This window comes from Protopterus annectens, chromosome 4.part0, assembly GCF_019279795.1.
Source record: "Protopterus annectens isolate FY-2018-M chromosome 4.part0, PAN1.0, whole genome shotgun sequence".
Classification (NCBI taxonomy): domain Eukaryota; kingdom Metazoa; phylum Chordata; order Ceratodontiformes; family Protopteridae; genus Protopterus; species Protopterus annectens.
The window spans coordinates 1,791,871,486-1,791,889,606 of record NC_056733.1 but is presented as its reverse complement, the minus strand read 5'-3'; the positions used below and the strand labels follow the sequence as shown (position 1 = coordinate 1,791,889,606).

At 40.2% G+C, this 18,121-nt stretch overlaps 1 protein-coding gene across 1 annotated transcript in view; it reads left to right on the top strand.

The window, feature by feature from the left end:
* GALNT10 (polypeptide N-acetylgalactosaminyltransferase 10) overlaps positions 1-18,121 on the top strand; it is a 2,012,282-nt gene that overhangs the window by 394,417 nt on the left and 1,599,744 nt on the right. The gene's annotated exons all lie outside the window — the stretch shown is intronic.

Genomic DNA, 18,121 nt, shown 5'->3' with positions numbered 1-18,121 from the left:
TTCCCCTTCTATTATATTATTGGGGATAGCCATCATGTTCATAGCTGTAGTAGCTGTGCCAGTATTACCAGCAACTATACCATCTTGCGCAATGTCTGTTTGTGAATCAATATCAACGTGCACTCCTTCCATCCTAGAAGCACAAACAACAGTACATACAACTGGGAAAAGGAAATAGTTTTTAATAATGATAGTTTCAAGGAGAACATCACCTTCTATAAACACTTTGTGGATGATATTTTTTTCATCTGGCATGGTGAATTGCTGGAATTGAAAGAATTTGTACAGTTCTTGGAGAGTAGCACTGGTTTTTTGTCCTTTACCCTGCATTATTCTGAAGCTGAAATTAGTTTTCTAGATGTGTTGATTACCAAAAACATGTTAGGTAATCTATCCACCAAGCAGTATAGGAAGGAATGTAGGAAAAATAGTATACTACATTGTATTAGTATGCATCCCAGTCATACTACTAGGAATGTAGTTAAGAATCAGGTACTAAGGTGTAAGAGACTGCATACAGATGCAGAACCCCTAAGGGAAGCTTTGAATAGACTTAATCTGACCTTATGGACAGGGGTTATAAAGCTGAGGAAGTAAAAAAGGGTATGGAAGAGGTTGATAAACTGGATAGAACAAATACTAGACCATGTTATTGAGAACAAACTTCCATTGAAGAAGGGAGAGGATAACATCTAGTATGAAGGTGAAGAATAGCATGTGTCTGACTTATTCAGCAGTGATTAGTAGAGTCTGTGAAGTAGTGAAAAGAAACTGGCCCGTCTTGTTAGTAAATCCTAAAATAAGCATGGTAATAGAGTCTACCCGTGGGTTTAGTTTTAAAAATTGTAAAAACCTGAAGCAGTGGCTTTGTTACAAGCAGAACAGATGCAAGGAACATCTTGTATCACAATGAAGGGGAACTCATGCATGTAGAGCTTGCAAAAGCCTGCCCTAGTATTTGGCCCATTTGTATGGTGATGCATCCCATTTCTAAGGAGTCTATAGAACTCTCATTCTATGCCGATTGTTTCACTAGAAGCATAGTATATATAGTTAAATGTAAACTATGTGAATGTTTCTATGCTGGAAAAACTAAGTGTATGTTGAAGGAGAGGGTACTGGAACACCTTAATTATACACGTAATAAGAAACTGACTAATGCACTGGTGTAGCATGTCTTAGAAGCAGGAGACAACCATAGTTTTAAATTCTTAGCGCTACAAAAAAATCTTAGAAAATTTAAGAGAAGGTGATGTGAGTAATGAAACAGAATGTGTGGAACTCAGGTGGATAATTGATTTTAAAGCTTATGCCCCTCCAGGTCTGAACAGTGCCATCTCTTTAAAACCTTTTCTTAGGAAAAGGAATTTGCCTCATTGACTAAATTGGTATCATTGGCTGTAGTAATGTTTAAATGCATCTTGATTAATTGTATTTGTATTAAGGTCTGACAAAGCAGGCAACTGTGAAAGCGCTTACCTATACTGTTTGTGGACTATTAAAGAATTTTAAGTGTTTTACTCTACTCTCAGCAATTGACAACTTTTTTTTGCTACAATAAGTATGTCACAATTTGAAATGTCTCTGGCTGCGGTGATGGCCTTGACACGTGTCATACCTCTCAACCTCAGAGCAAGAAATCTGTACAAAGCCATAAAATAGAAGTGGGACAAAGGCCCAAAAATAAGGACAATTTTAAATATTGCTCATATAAACTTAGAAAGATAGTAGAATAGTAGGTCTTGCATTAGTATGAATTTTCTGAAGGGTATGAAATCTGAAACTGACATGTTTGTCATTATTTTCTAACTTCAATCTTTAATGATTTGCCAGTAATTTGCCAGAAAACCACAATTTTATGAAAAACGGACCAAAGATGTGATGCAAAAATATAAAATAGCCACACAACACAACTGGGAACCTGTCAAAGAAGGGACATTTTTTTAAATATTAGTACTGTTAACGTGAGCAGCTGACAAAATAAGTCTACATGCATTTCTGAGATTAAAAGTAATCTATAACCCTGATCATTACAATTACTTATTAATTGTAAACCCTCCATGATTTCTTCCAAATTTGCCCTTTTGCGGAGAGATTATTAGGGGGAGAGCAACACTTTGAGCCAAAATTGGGGACAGTTGAGAGGTATGGATGTACCCAGTTCTATAAAGCAATTTATTTGCACATACATCTCAACCTGTTAATGCAGGAAATATGGACAAGGCCAAATATATTGGGGGAACATACAAACAGTACTAAAAATTGCTCTTTTATAAACTTAGTTGATATATAATAACAGGTCTTGCTTTAGCTATCATTTGTGTGAAGGGTATGAAGTCTGAAACTCAATTTCTGTCATTATTTAGTGACTTTGTTCCTAAATGATTTTCCAGAAAACCATAAATTGTATGAGGAACAAACCAAAAATAAGCAAAAAAATCTATTCATTCTGTGAAAAGCTGGACAGTTGAGAGGTATAGTTCAGCCTGGGCTGTCTTTGTGTTTGCTGCCCTTCCACCCTCACAAAATCATGGTTGAATGGGGCCTCCCCCTGCAGCCATTCCAATGTCCCATTACTTGGCTATTTCACCCCTTTTACCATCAACACTGTAATGAGCATATTGCTTTACTTCTACAATGATTTGGATTTCATTTAAAAGTTTTATTTTATAGCACAAACACCAATAGACATCTGCTAAACAAAGCAATGCAGTCTCACAATGAAAATAGACTTAACATTAAAACTTATCTGCCCTTAAAACTCACATTGATTGAAACGGCATTGAAACCCACATTCAAAGAAAATACATCTGGCCAGTGGCAAATACAGATTAATTTTGGGCAGTTTTCAAATCATAGGCCCCTTGTAAACAAAAAGTACACCTTCCTGATTATATTAAATTATATTTTATAATACAGTACAGTTGTTAGAGGGCGTTTTAAATGTATTGTTTTGAACATTTTTCCAGTAAACAATGAAACAAAATGCATGCACCAATAATGACAAAACTGCCCAATTTAGAAAATGTCCATCAAAAAGTCTACTCAAACTTTCACAATCCACCAGCCATCTAAATAATTCCACATTAAAGAGATCTGCAACTAATGAAGAGGTTGCTGCTAGCAAACAACTTTATATTTCATTGTTTCATCTACAAAAAAGTGCCTATTGCCCTTGATGAATACATTGCCTATCTTACACTATAAAAAAATGATACGTTAGTAATATCGCAATAGGGACTGGAAGTCAAATTGATAACAGGTTCATAGTTACTAGGTATCTCCGCCAAAGAGGACATTCTCATGACTGCAGCATCCACACCCTTTAAAAGTATAACACAGAGCAGTATCAGCAATGCATGTACATACTGTGGGAGTAGAACCCACAGCCTTCTGCATCAAAAGCAAGTACACTACCTGTTGCACTATTAACAAAGCAAGCAGACACAGCATAAGCAGCACTAAACTTCTCTTCCCATGAAGCTCTCAGCTCCTTGTAAAATCCACTTGACACTCAATTGTATCTCTCAGTTTTGCAGCACAAGAAGTCTGGAAAGCCAACATCTATTGTGGGGGGGAGCCATGGACACATTTTAAACATTGCTTGTATAATCTTGGAAAGTTGGTAGAATAATATGCTGTGTTACCACCATGCATTTCACTGCCAAGACTTGTACCCAGGATCCTATGCACTACAGTCAGAGTAACATACCACAATGCCAAATTAGTTGTTTCTGCAAAGATAGGAAGAATGACACTTAAATGGCTATCATTTAGTGAATTCAGTTCTCACCACACTCAACCTCTTAGCACAAAACATCTAGACAAAGTGAATAATGGGTGAATACAGCCCCCAAGCATATTCAGTGAATTCAGTTCTCACCATAGCATAGCTTTCAACGTCTTAGCACAAAAATACCTGGACAAAGAGAATAATGGGGGAATACAGCCCACAAAATAGGGACACATTTCAAATATTGATCTTATAAACTTAAAAAATTGCTAGAATAAAAGGTTGTGTTACATGTACCTTCTGAATAATATGAAGTTTGAAATTCACATGTCTATCATTCCAGAAAACCACAGACTTTATGAGGAACAGAACAAAAATTAGGCAAAAATCTGAAATTTTTTCACAAGTGGTGGTGGATAGGGAATTCAGGCTCTTGCTATCTGCATGCAAGGTGCAGGGTTTGAGCCTGTCTCTAGCCACCAGATATATTTACATGGGGTATTACACACACACTTGAAAGTGAACAACCCCAAACACACACACACACACACACACACACACACACACACACACACACACACACACTTGAAAGTGAACAACCCTGAATGCTGTAAAGCAAAAGCAGCTCTGTATTTAGTACCTGAACTCTCAACAACTTGGTCCCAGTAAACTCTGCTTCAGGCAGCAACTTTGCACACACAGCTTGAAAGTGAACAACCCCGAATGCTGTAAAGCAGCTCTGCTTTCTTTTTCAGGCAGCTTGCTTGGTCCGGGTAAACTCTGCTTCAGGCAGCAACTCTGCACACACTTGAAAGTAAGTGAAAGTCAACAACTCTGAACGCTGTAAAGCAGCTCTGCTTTCTGCTCCAGGCAACTCTCTTGGTCCTGGTAAGCTCTGCTTCAGGCAGCATCTCTGCACACACTTGAAAGTACATGAAAGTGAACAACCCCAAATGCTGTAAAGCAAACGCAGCTCCGTATTTAGTACCTGAACTCTCAACAACCTGGCCCCAGTAAACTCTGCTTCAGGCAGCAACTCTGCAAACGCACTTGAAAGTGAAAAACCCCTGAACGCTGTAAAGCAGCTCAGCTTTCTGCTTCAGGCAGCTTGCCTCGGTCCCAGGTAAACACTGCTGCTTCAGCTTGCCTCATAAACAACGTGTTTCCCAGTAAACTCTGCACACACTTGAAAGTACCCGAATGCTGTTCATCCGTCACATAAACAACTTGGGTCCCCGGTAAATTCTGCTTCAGCTCTGCTTTCTGCTTCAGGCAGCTTGCCTCTTTCAGCTCTGCTTTCTGTTTCAGGCAGCGTGCATCAGTCCTGGGTAAACTCTGCTTCAGCTTGCCTAACAACTTGGTCACCACTTCTGCTTCAGGTAGCTTGCCTTGGTCCCGCGAGACTATCGGTCCCAGGTAAACTCTGCTTCAGCTTGCCTCTATGATCCCACGAGAGCAGCAGACTTACAGTTATCCAGCCTGCAGACGTTGCAGTCCGATCCCCATCCAGTCTATGCGCATAGACTTCTGGGGCATCTGCAGTCTGATGCCTTGTTTCCCATTCTGGACTGCTGTTTAATCCGAGTTTGGGAAATGGACACTTCCTCTAATTTTTTTTCTTTTTACAGCAGTGAGTAGTCTGAGTTAAATGGTCCGGACATTTTCATAACATTCCAAGTATTTTTTTTGCAGTCCAATATCGCAAGCCGTCACTGGAGGTGTGATATATATTTTTTCTTTTAAATAATGGCTTGTGGGCATTCATAGAAAAATCAAATGTGCTTGTTACTATCAATTTTAGCATCTCCCATTTAGAAAATATAATTTTGTTAAAAATAATTTTCATAGGCAAGTACTAGCTAGGCCAGCTGCCCTTGGGGGCCATTTTAAGCCTGGCCAGTTATCCATTGAAAGGTGAGAATCAAGCCTTGTACCTTATGTCTATGAGGTAAACACCTGTCCAGTACGCCAAGCCCCACTAATTCAATTTTTATGTGTCCTGTGCTTTAAATAGCAATGTAACTGTGACTCCCCAGGCTAGTCTAACTCCATCTTCTATTAAGAACCTTCTCGTTAGGTAATAGCCAGATGAAGACGGCCTATATATATCTCATGTAATGTTCGTGATTCTGTTGACATCCTAGTTTTATTTATTGTATTCTGTATAAAGCATCCTAGCACTATTTGATGAAAGGGTTGTTCCTTCTGTTTTCATACTAGTTTTATTTGATGTAATCTGTATAAAGTTAAATTTCTGTAACTGTGTATATGGACACTATTATACATGTTAAATGTGGAGCTTTTCTCCCTGGGCCTTTGCTGAAAAAAGGACTCGAGTCCAGTTGGACTTTCTCAGTAACCAAATATAAAATAAGTAGATGTAATGATATTTTCTAACTTGTTAACCTGATTGGCGAGTTCATTCTTGAATTTCAGCATTTTCTTCTTGCATGTGATGCAGGGTTGAAAAAGCAGCACTGAAATATTGCTTTGAAAATATATCAGTGCAACATAATTTTGAATGCGTGATGCAGTCTCAGAATTTGGCCTTGTAAATTTTTTGTCTATTTCCCTAATATGTTTGTTAGTAATATCCTTTGCAGTTATAATAGCTTTTTGAACCTCTGGCATCATTACGACTTTGTTTATAGATGGGTTCATATGTGCAGTGTGCTGTACCTGACCTTCACCGGGTAAGTTATGATGTTAATAACAAGAAGTTGTTAGAACTGGAGGCTGATTAAAATGCTTGTCATCATTTGTATCTCCTCCATTGCTGCACACATTGAAATTTAATGCAATTTACTTTTATAGTGCTCGGTCTTGATGTCTTTTAACAAACTAATGTATCAAAGAGAGTAAGCAGTGGTGCCATTCTAATAATGCTGAAGAGGAATATTCAAAGAGAACTATTAAATGAAATTACCATTATATTTATCCAGTTATGTTACAAAATCAAAGACCTTTCTGAATATGATTTCTGAATGAAAAGTCACACAGTCTGCTGTGGCTTAAAATCTTATTTCTATACAAAACCTTTGAACTTTTCTGTACCAGAGTAAACATGCCCCAGATATGCCCATTATGACAGAAAGAGGGTTTTCCAGTATGTAGTGCATGCTTCTTTGGTATTGCTGCCATATGTGAGTCCTGGATCAATGAGATTTCATAGTATTTGCTTAAATAAAATGTGTGTAGTTTTAGAAGCACTGTGCTTTTACTTAGGAGTTTACATTTTGCACGGTTGTAAAATAATGATTTAAGTTAATACTGCCATTGCTGTTTCCTCAAGGGGTAAGATGGGTGAATTTTGCCTCCTGAAGAAAATGGACACTGAGAATGAAATTAAGTGGTGCATCATGTTTTTGTCTTTGGTGGTTTATTTTTCTGACCGACACAAGTCCATGGCTTTCTCCTTTTCTGGTGTATATGAATGATGTATTTTCTCTTTGTGTGTGCTTCCTCCCACCTACTAAAAACTTGCTGGCTGAGCAGGCTACAGTAGCCAATTTAGTGGGAAGGTTTTTGTTTAGTTGGTGGAAACCAGAACATGAGGATAAAGCAGCCTTTGATGAGTAGATACAGGGAGAAAATGTATGTATATCTCTCCGATGTTTGTGTGTGTGTGTATACACATGTATTTACATATTGTTTATGTAATGGCCCTTGTTGATGAATTGCAGCTTGAGGTCTTGAACAGACTAGTTTGTTTGCTGTGTGTTGTAGTTATACTTACAATTGTTACATGGCAGTACAACCTTCCTTATTTCTTTTCCTTCTCCATGATGTTTGTTACCATTACAGTCCAATGAAAATATGAATCCATCTCTAAACAAAGTCATGATGATGCTAGAGGGTCAAAAAACTGTTATGACCACAGCCGATATTACTAACAAATGTATTGGGGAAATAAGCAGACAAAAGAGTGGATACTAGACCCACAAGCGAATTCTTTTCTTCTGCAAGGTATTTGAACTGATTATTTTAATTACTGGGAAACAAGAGGGAAATTATATAATTTGTATCTTGGCTCTTTAGTGTTTTATTACATAGAGGTTTAACTTATTTTATTTAAATGAACTAATAATTTTCATTGACTATGTAGTTTTCCAAGGGGAGTGGGTGCATTAACGTAGTGTAAGTCTGCTAAAAGCGAAGAGCAGTACTGAATGCAACAAATCTGTGAGCAGCACACAAAAACAAGGTGGGGGCATCATTTTTTCACTTGTTAAACATCAACAACATAATGTCAGTGAGGAAACAATTTGTCTCTGAGTGGCAGTTGTGTAAGTAAATTGTCCCCATCACGGAATAACCTAAAGAGATTCTGTGCTAGGGAACTGAAGTTGTTTTCCTTTGGACTCCTCCTATGGAACTTTTTTGTACCTCAGCCTTTTCAAGACAAACCATCATTTATTTTATGTAGTTAAAATGAGTCATACAGACTTTGGTTACAGAGCATTGTTAATGTGAGAGGCAAACTTAAAAAGTATTGTTTACAAATAACAGTATTCCAGACCATGACATATACAGAGCAAAGAAACATACCTGAAATGTCACAAGTTAACTAAAAATAGTGCACTTTCTGCCGCTTCATCCCTTTACTTCCCTTTGTTTCCATTGGTTTTCTCAAGGTACACCAGTTTCCTCTCCCCTCCCAAACCATAAGGTGGTTAATTAGCATCCAGAAATGGTCTATATGTATTGGATTTTTGCTGGTCAACTTTCACTTATCCTTAACAACAAGATTTTATAAAATGTCATAGTGCAAAAATAAACACTGACAACATTAATTTGAGCAGACAGACTGTGCGTAGAAACAAATCCAAGCTAAAAGCTTTCTGGGGACAAATAAAACCTTGCTAGCATGCACAAACATATGACACAACTTCAGAGATACAAATGATGCGGTTCCCAAAGAATAATAGTGAAATAAGAAAGAACTCTTCTATGAAATAATAAAACACTGTTTTGTTTTAATTAAATCGAAGCAAGAAGAAATCATGGGTTTCACCAGCATATAACTTGTTTTCTGCAAGCAAAGGATTTGTTGATGACTCTTAAACCACATGCTTTTAACCAGTCAGGAATTAAAATTAAATAATTACAAACTTCAAGTTCCAGACATTAACCATTTAGTCAAACATAGCACAAGTCAAGTGTTGCAAAATAACATACTTTTAAGTTTTGCTGTTAATTCAAGCAAATGTATTTTCTGTGCAAAGAATAAAAGGGGCAAGAAAGAAAAATAATGCATTGATACTAAAAGTACTTAACTATACCCATAACAGATTTCTAATTACCACATTAAACAATTATGCAAACCCAAAGAGAAATGACATCAATATATCAACAGTAAACATCAGAGTTATACAGACTACTTGTATCTGTATCAACCCCAACCCCTACCCTTTCTCAAATGGCAAGTGCAAGAGCTGAAAATTTGATTTCCCCTTCTTTCCATATTAGACAGATGCCCAAGATGTTCCCCTGTTTCTGTAGACATAAACCACCATGCCTTTTATTTCTCTTGCCAATAACATCTGCCACCATGATGCTGGGGTGGAGTGGGGGAACCCAGAAGTAACTCTCTGGTGTACCCCTGACCTGCTGTTCCTGCTGCAAGTATTACTCATTGGTTTAATTTCTCCAAGTCTTCTGGGTTTGTAGTACAATGATGGGATTCCATTCCTAAGTCAAAATATGATTAAAGGTTCATGAAATTAGTATTGTTTCATTCTTCGGTTTAGCCAAAAATTGCTCTCTGCAGCACTCACAATGTGCCCAGTATGGACACCTCTTGTAATTCATGTAGAGTTATGTGCATTGGTAGCATATCCAAATTTGTCTGTAAATTCCTTTTTATGAGACCCATTGCTCTTGCTAATGTTGGAACTGTCCAGATGTTCATCGTGTTTCACTGTTGCAGTCATCACTGTTGGGTTCTTCCTGCCGGCAGGCAGCCCTCGGTCGGCCAGAATCCCAAAGTCTGGGTCCGGCATCAGCTGTGTACTCACCCTCCCTGACGTCAGTGCGCCAGGGGTACAAAGTTCCCAGCCGACACCATGTTCCCCAGTCTTTCTTGCCGCGCGGTGGAAGCAGTTCGCAAGTGCCAGTCGGCTGACTCCTGTTATTTTTGGTGCTTCATACTGAAGACATTCTTCTTTTCAAAGCTAAGTACCCCGTTGGGGAAACTTTTTTCTTGCTCCAGACTGATGTCAGAAAAAGTTAATAATTGTATTTCATGTGGGAAGCAAATACCTCATAAGGATTTTCACTCTTACTGTATTCCTTGTCTAGGCCCTGACCACGACGTAGCTAGTTGCCGGTTTTGTGCTAGATTTAATCAACGTACTCTTAAACGGAGATACGACTTTGCCTTTCATTACTTTGGGAGGCAATTTAATTATAACATGTCGTCGGACACGCTTCCGACTACCGAAGTTTGGCCATTACAGAACCGCTTGCCGAAACGGACTCCCACGAGGAGCCAACTAGGCCTTTGAAGGTGCAGGACCTTCGGATAATGCTCCCTCAGATGGGTCCGGAGCCGCTGTGCAGGTACCGGCTTCCGAGGGGGTTTTCAGGCCTACGCAGCTTGAAGTAAAGGCAAAGACAAAGGTAAAGACTCCTTCTAAAACAAAGACTCAAGCCCAGGCCTCCTTTGATCCGGGACCTAAATCTCAAAAACAAATACTTAAAATGGCGGAGGACTTGCTAACTATGATTAGGGGTTCACATCCCCCTCCAGACAAAAGGCCAAGACAAGAATTGGATTATGAAAACTCTGATCAGGCATCTATCTCTTCAGTGTCTTCCTCTGAACAGGATTATACTTTCCCTCCTTATGAGGATTCTGATGCTGAGGAATCCATTCCTTCAGCTTCTCCCCCTGAGAATTATTCTTTTGGGGAAACTTTACATGACATGAGGGAACATTTTCACTGGGAAGGGCAGGAGTACTCTGAATCTAAGAGAAGGCTTAGGGATTTCCTCATTCTTCCCCAACACAGACCCCTGGCTATTCCTCCTATTTTGGATATTGTGGATGATGTTTTTTTCTGAGTCTAATTTAACTCTCGACTCCTTTCCTCCAGCCCCTGCTAAGCCTGATAGATATTACAGAGTCCCTGACTCCCACCAGTTTCTTTATAAAAATCCTGCTGCTGATCCAGAAACCATTTCTCAGGGTCCTAAGGGTGTTAAGGCCACCACTGCTAAGAACCCTATTCCGTCAGATAAGGATTCTAGAGCTTTGGAGAGATGGGGCAAAAAAGTGTACACGTCTGCCACTTTATCTATTAGGGCTTTAAATTGTCAATTTCATATGTTGAAATATCAGCAATACCTTTTGTCTGTTATGAAACAAAAATTGGGTACCATTTCTGCATGTGCAGATAATAAGGAATTACATGATTTGATGCATGCTACTGAGCAGGTGGGGAAACATACCTTACACTGTGGTTTTGATGCTTTGGAGGCCTCTTGCAGGGCGGCTGCCACTGGCACGGTCATTAGAAGGCATGAATTTGCCTGATCAAGTGAAAGCAAAGTTACTGGATGCTCCTGTTCAACATAATGTTTTGTTTGGGTCTAAGGCTGAAGAGGTTATAAAGAAAATGGAGGATAAGGCAAAATCCATGCAAATGGTTAAGGATTTCTTACAAGTTCAGCCTCCCAGATTTTAGCAGAAATTGGCCAGCTAAAAATTGGTCCTTTCCCAGCTCGGACAGGCCTCAGAGGGGTAGATATAGGTGCCCCAGAGGGAGGGCACAAGCACAGACCTCTTATAGACCTAGACAGTGGAGTGCTTCCAACCCCCAGGGGTGGAGAAGATAGGTCTCAACCTTATAGGAAACAGGCTCAATGACTCCCCCTGCATGGCTCCAGGAACCTCTCTCCTGGAAGCTCCTCTGGGAGGAAAACTTTCTCTTTTTCACCGAAATTGGACTTACATAACCCAAGACAAGTGGGTTCTAGATGTAGTTTTAAGAGGTTACAAATTCCACTTTCACACCTTACCAAAACCAAACGGATGGCCAGACCTACCAAAAACTCAGTGGGCAGAGGCATTAAAACAGGTGAGGTCCCTCATGGCTATGAGGGCCATAGAACTGGTTTCAAATTCAGAGACGGGACAAGGCTTTTATTCAAGACTCTTTCTAGTTCCCAGAAAGCAAAATACTTGGAGACCCATCCTGGATCTGTCAAATACTTTCCTGGAGATACCAAAGTTTAAGATGCTTACTCTGCAGCAGCTCCTGCCAATGTTGAGCAAAAATGCATGGATGGTGACATTGGATTTAAAGGAGGCTTACCTACACATAGACGGGAATGCAGAAGATACCTCAGGTTCAAGGTAGGCTCAAAACATTGCCAATTCTCTGCGCTGCCCTTTGGCTTGTCTACTGCGCCCAGGGTCTTTACCAAGTGCCTGGCACCAGTAGCAGCTTACTGCAGATTCAAGGAAATTCAAATTTACCCTTATCTGGACGACTGCCTTATTCAAGCAGACAGCAAGGACATTTTACTCCAGCACCTGGAATTTGTTCAGAATCTTCTCAAGTACCTGGGATTCACTGTGAACGTAAAAAAAGTCACATTTGACACCCACTCAACAGATACATTTCCTGGGTGCTCTTTTAAACACAACAACCCAGATGGTATTCCTGACATCAGAAAAACAACTACAGCTGGCTTCAACTTTCAAAAGCCTGGCGTTAATGTCTCAGCTAACTGCAAGGAAATTCCTGCAGGCTTTGGGTTACATGGCTTCATGCATCCTACTCATACTATATGCAAGACTGCATATGAGGAAGATACAATAGTACCTAAAAAGTGTATGGTCCCAGCATTGTCACAGTCTAGAAACAGAGATTGCTGTCTTGCCTTGCCTGAAAAAGGAATTCCATTGGTGGACCATGGCATTTCTTCAAAACAAAGGGAAAGCCTTCAGTCTACTTCCAGCCTACCAAGTGATAACCACGGATGCCTCGGATTATGCATGGGGAGCCCATTTGCAGGGGAAAGGCCTGTAAGGTTTTTGGACAGAGGATCAGAAGCATCTACATATCAATTTAAAAGAGATGTTAGCTTTGCAGAATGCTCTCTTGGCTTTCAGGGATCTTTTACAGCCAGGGCAGCCACTGATATGGACAGACAGCACCACAGTTATGTGGTACATAAAAAAGCAAGGGGGTTCACACTCTTACCCCCTTTGCAGACTAGCCATGACTCTATGGAACACAGCACCAGCTTGCAAAATGGACCTACAAGCTCAATTCCTGCCAGGGAAACAAAACACTCTGGCAGACAGCCTGAGCAGGAACCTGTCAGACCCACACGAGTGGATGCTAGACACCCAAATATTCAAGATGATTATAGAAGCCTGGGGCTGCCCGGACATAGATCTATTTGCATCTCCCCACAACTACCAGTTACAGACTTTTTGCACAAGGCCATATCACAAGCTAGCATGGAAAGTGGATGCTCTCTCATTAAGCTGGAGGAACCTCTCGGGGTATGCCTTTCCACCACTACCTCTTCTACCAAGGGTGTTATTAAAAATAAAACAGGACAAACCAAAGCTGATCTTACTAGCCCCGAATTGGCCTTGACAATTTTGGTACTCAACACTGATAAATCTATCCCAGGAACCTCCTTGGATTCTACCTCCGATTCCAAATCTTTTGTCTCAACATCAAGGCCAGGTCCTGCACTCTCATATCAAAACTCTCAGCCTGGCAGCCTGGCGTATTCAGGGTCTATGATTAATCCTCCCCTTTCCAAACAGGTCATGGATGTTATTTTAGAAGCCAGAAGGCCTAGCACTAGGAAATCTTATGAAGGTAAATGGAACAGATTTTGCACCTGGATGCATCCTATTCCAAATATTCCATTGATTTTACATTACCTAACAGATATGTTGCATAAGGGTTTATCTTTTTCCTCCATAAAAATACATGCCTCAGCTATCTCATAGGTTGGTACTAGGCTATCAGCCCTAGGGCCTATACAAGCCTAGCCATAACAATTCCCTGGCTATTTCTTCCCACACTATTTACTATTTATCTCTGCACATTATAATACAGATCCTCCAATTTTTTCACATCTACTTCTGAAACAATATCTCAGAGGAGCAAAGAATTTAATGCCCCCTAGGACACCACCCATCCTTGCCTGGGACCTCAATTATGTCCTGGAAAAACTAACTCTGCCTCCTTTTGAGCCGGCGGCCACATCTGATATAAAGTATTTATCATGAAGATTGTTATCCTACTGGCTTTAACTTCAGCCAGGAGAGTCTCGGAGTTACAAGCGCTCATGGCTGTGGAACCTTACATTATTTTTCATCAAGACATGGTTTCTTTGAGGACTAACCCTACTTTCATGCCTAAAGTGGTTTCTAAAGTGGCTTTAAACCAAACTATTCACCTGCCAACTTTTTTCCCTAATCCACAAAATAAGGGGGAGAGGATCTTACATTCTTTGGACGTGCACAGGCAGCTTCGCTTTTACCTGGACAGAACCAAGGATATCAGGAAAACAGAACAACTGTTTGTTTCTTATGCAGCAAATTCCCAAGGCAAAGCTATTTCAAAACAGACCATTTCTAAATGGATTGCTCATGGAATCAGATTTTGTTACTCTCATCATGGAAAGCAAATCCCAGGAAACATTAGGACTCACTCTACCAGAGCTGCTGCTACTTCAGCTGCCTTTCTCAGGGGAGTCCCTACCAAAGATATTTTGGAAGCTGCTACTTGGAGTTCAGTGCATACTTTCTCTAAGCACTATAATCTCCCTCTTTATTCTAAGTCTAGGGCAGGCTTTGCTTCTGCAGTCTTGCAAGGCCTTCTAGACACCCCTTCTACTCAATAATCTCCACCCTTTATCTCAGCTTTGGGATTCAACCCTACAGTGATGACTGCAACAGTGAAACACGATAAACATAGTACAGTTGTGTACACTTACCATAAATGTAAATGTTGGAGCATCTTCACTGTTGCAGTCTGGTTTACCCACCCTCCTGTCCCCTCTTATATCTTTATTGGTGTGGTTCCCTGCTTCACCCTTCTTCTGAGGTGTATTTGCTACAGGGTATGGGGTTTGTTGTATGTTACATTTTTGTTTTACTTTTAGCCTTTACTTTTGGGCACCTGACATCTGGGGCAAGAAAAACTGGAGAACATGGCGTCGGCTGGGAGCTTTGTACCCCTGGCGCACTGGCGTCAGGGAGGGTGAGTACACAGCCGACACCGGACCCAGACTTTGGGATTCTGGCCGACCGAGGGCTGCCTGCCGGCAGGAAGAACCCAACAGTGATGACTGCAACAGTGAAGACACTCGAACATCTATATTTATGGTAAGTGTACACAACTGTACTGTATCCTTCCTCCAAATTGTCCTCATTTCTTCTTGTAAAATCCTGGTATTTTATGGCATTGTGTCTCTCTCGTATACAAGACATTGTAATCACTGTGGGTAACAGTTTCAGTTATCAATGCTATTTTTGTCTTTTCCTGGACTACTACATCTGCTTTTCTCGCATCTATTTTATGAACTGTTGGTAATGGGTGATCCCATGTGATATAAACTTCATCATTCACTATAATGCTTTTGTGACTCATGTTTCCAAAGCTTCACACCTACTTCAATTTTGTAATGTTTGCACAATCCCCACTGCAACAGTCTTGCCATATTATGCCTTTCAGTATACAGGCCATCTGCCATTAGTGTACCACACCCAGCAAAAAGATGTGTGACTGTTTCTAGTTCTGTTTTACAGAACCTACATTTGTCTGTTTCTCCCACATGTTCAATGAACTTCATAAATAAATGTGTACTTAGTCCACTATCCTGGGCTGCTAATATTATTCTTTTCATCTTTTGGTTTAAATTCACCTCTCCTTAACCATTCCTGCATCAGATCCTGATTGGCACAAGGTTGTTCCAGGAGTTTTCTGTACTTGTAGATGTGTTTATGCCCTTTCCACATTTCCTGCCTTCTCATCTGATCCTTCTTATATTCTTTCTTTTGTTTTTGGTACATTCAGTTGTTGCCTAATTTTTGTCTACTTCTGGTTTGATTTCCCTTCCTGCTTAACACCAGTATGCTTCTGCTAAACTAAGCAGGGAAGTTATCTTTGACTTCTGCTCATGTTTTAAAACTACTATGTTTGTATCTGGTGGTCAGTAGATGATGTATGCAGTCCTACGATTGCAGATCTATACATGTAATCAGTTTCAAGGAGGCCCATGCCTCCTTCAAAATGAGGCGCATATAATCTTACCATACATTCATTTTTATATATGATTTGATAATTGTGAAGCATTTTTCTTGTTTTCCCTGATCCAGTAACTTTTGAGGCCAATCATTCAACCTAAAACTGTAAGTTAGAACAGGAAGAGCAAGTTGGTTTATAGCTTGGGCTTTGTTTCTATGTTAGAGCTGTTTTCAGTGTTAATTTTAGTCGAAATATTCCTTACTGAGTTTTGTTTGTATTTTTTCATGTTTTACTGTTGATTCTCCATCAGTTTCCAAATATTTATACATTCTGTCCTGCTCAAGTTGCTTTATATCACATTCCTCTCCCAGACAGATCTTTTCTTGGTGCTGCAGCTTTTCTGTTTTAAATATTGCATCTGATGTTAATCTTATTTCCATTCATCACTGATGAGTTTGGTTCCGAGCCCTTGGAACCGAGTCGGCCTAATACCAAGCTCGCGCTAGCCAAAAACTTTTGTGCTAAGCTTCTACCCACAATGCCATTCTCCTTGTTACCCCAGATCTTATTTGTCACGTAGCCATAAAGCTGCGTTTCAGCCGATATCTCAGCTAAGTAGGGCTCTCCCATTTTGCCCGCTAACATACGCAGCATTTGATCAGCGGGAGGCAGCCCTCTTTTCGTTCCGCTTTCTGGATTTTGCACTTTTTGCTTTGCTTTCTGTTAGAAAAGCATAGTAATGAATCCCGGCGAACGCCCACTCTTTTGCTCCCGCCGCCTGCTTTTGGCTGATTTGCTATGCTTTTCTGTAAGAAGCATAGTAAATCAGTAAATCATAAACCCGATAGTCTGTTTTCTTTTTGAAAGATTTCTGCGGAGTTTGTTTGGTTTCACGGACTACCGGAATCAGTTTGATTCCTGATTTCTGATAAAAAAGCGAAAGAATTGGCAAGCCTACAGCTAAGTGAAAACATTTTGATATCTTTTAGGATTTTTTTGTCACGATTGTGGTTTATATTGATAATTCTATATTTTATAGTTATATTTAGAATCTTTCACTCCTGCTTCTACCTGCTTGGTAAACTTTTAAGTACCATTGGTGGTACGGCCTTCTCTCTCTACCATTGCGGTATTCCTTGAATACCATCATTGGTACCTCTTTCCCTTTTTTCTGAATAGTTGTGTGTTTTTCATGTATTTCTTGGGTATTGTGTGTATTTAGATAAGTTTAGACATAGAGATGGCAGAGGTTAAAAATTTTTCCTATAGTATTATACCTTTGATTGTTGTGCGTAATTTTCATAATGTCTGATAAAAAGGATACATCGGGTTTCAAACATTGTGCTTCTTGTAGGAGTAAGCTTCAGAGTAGTGACTCTCATGATGATCGTGTTTATTGTTTGGGGGTATCCCATCTTTTGGTGCAACCTCCCTGTATAGTTTCAGTCAGCGCACTTTGAATGAGCGCAAGAATAAGTTGATCCTGAAGGGCCTTCTTAAGTCGCCCTGTTCAGAGGACCTTTCTACGATGAAGGTCTCACCCCCTCCAATTAAGGATAAGAAAAGGTCCCATTCAGTTCCCTCTTCACCTTCTGGTGACCATTGTAAATCTATGAAACCTAATGTACCAAAAGTATCCTTGGAGCATAAGTCTGCCTTGTCAGCACTGACCTCTTCTGCTGTAGCTACGACCATTACAATGTCAACACCAGCTTCGGCTCTGATATTGTCTCCAGCACCGACTATCGACCTCATTACAATTACTATCACGTCGGCAGAGTGAAAGCCTTCAATGCCTATCTTTGCAGTTACAATTGAACCTTCCATGTCAGCTTCGAGTGCCCCTTTGGCGCTGAGCTCTTTTATGGCCCTGGTAAGTATGAATTTGATCCCACTGCTTCCAGTCTCCAAACCTGAGACATTGGTGCCAGTTGATTCCACACCACGAACCTGATACTCTCCTTCCATTGACCCTTTTCTAGGGCAGGTGTACAGTCCATTCCTAGAATGACCTGACTCCCTGTTGGGCGTATCCACTAAATCCACCAGGAGCCTTTCAGAACTTGATGTGATGCATCTTGTGGACCAGCTGTTGACAGCCAGGGGGATACCCACTCCTTCCAGGACCCATCCGCCTGTAGGACTTGGGTTGACTTCTCCA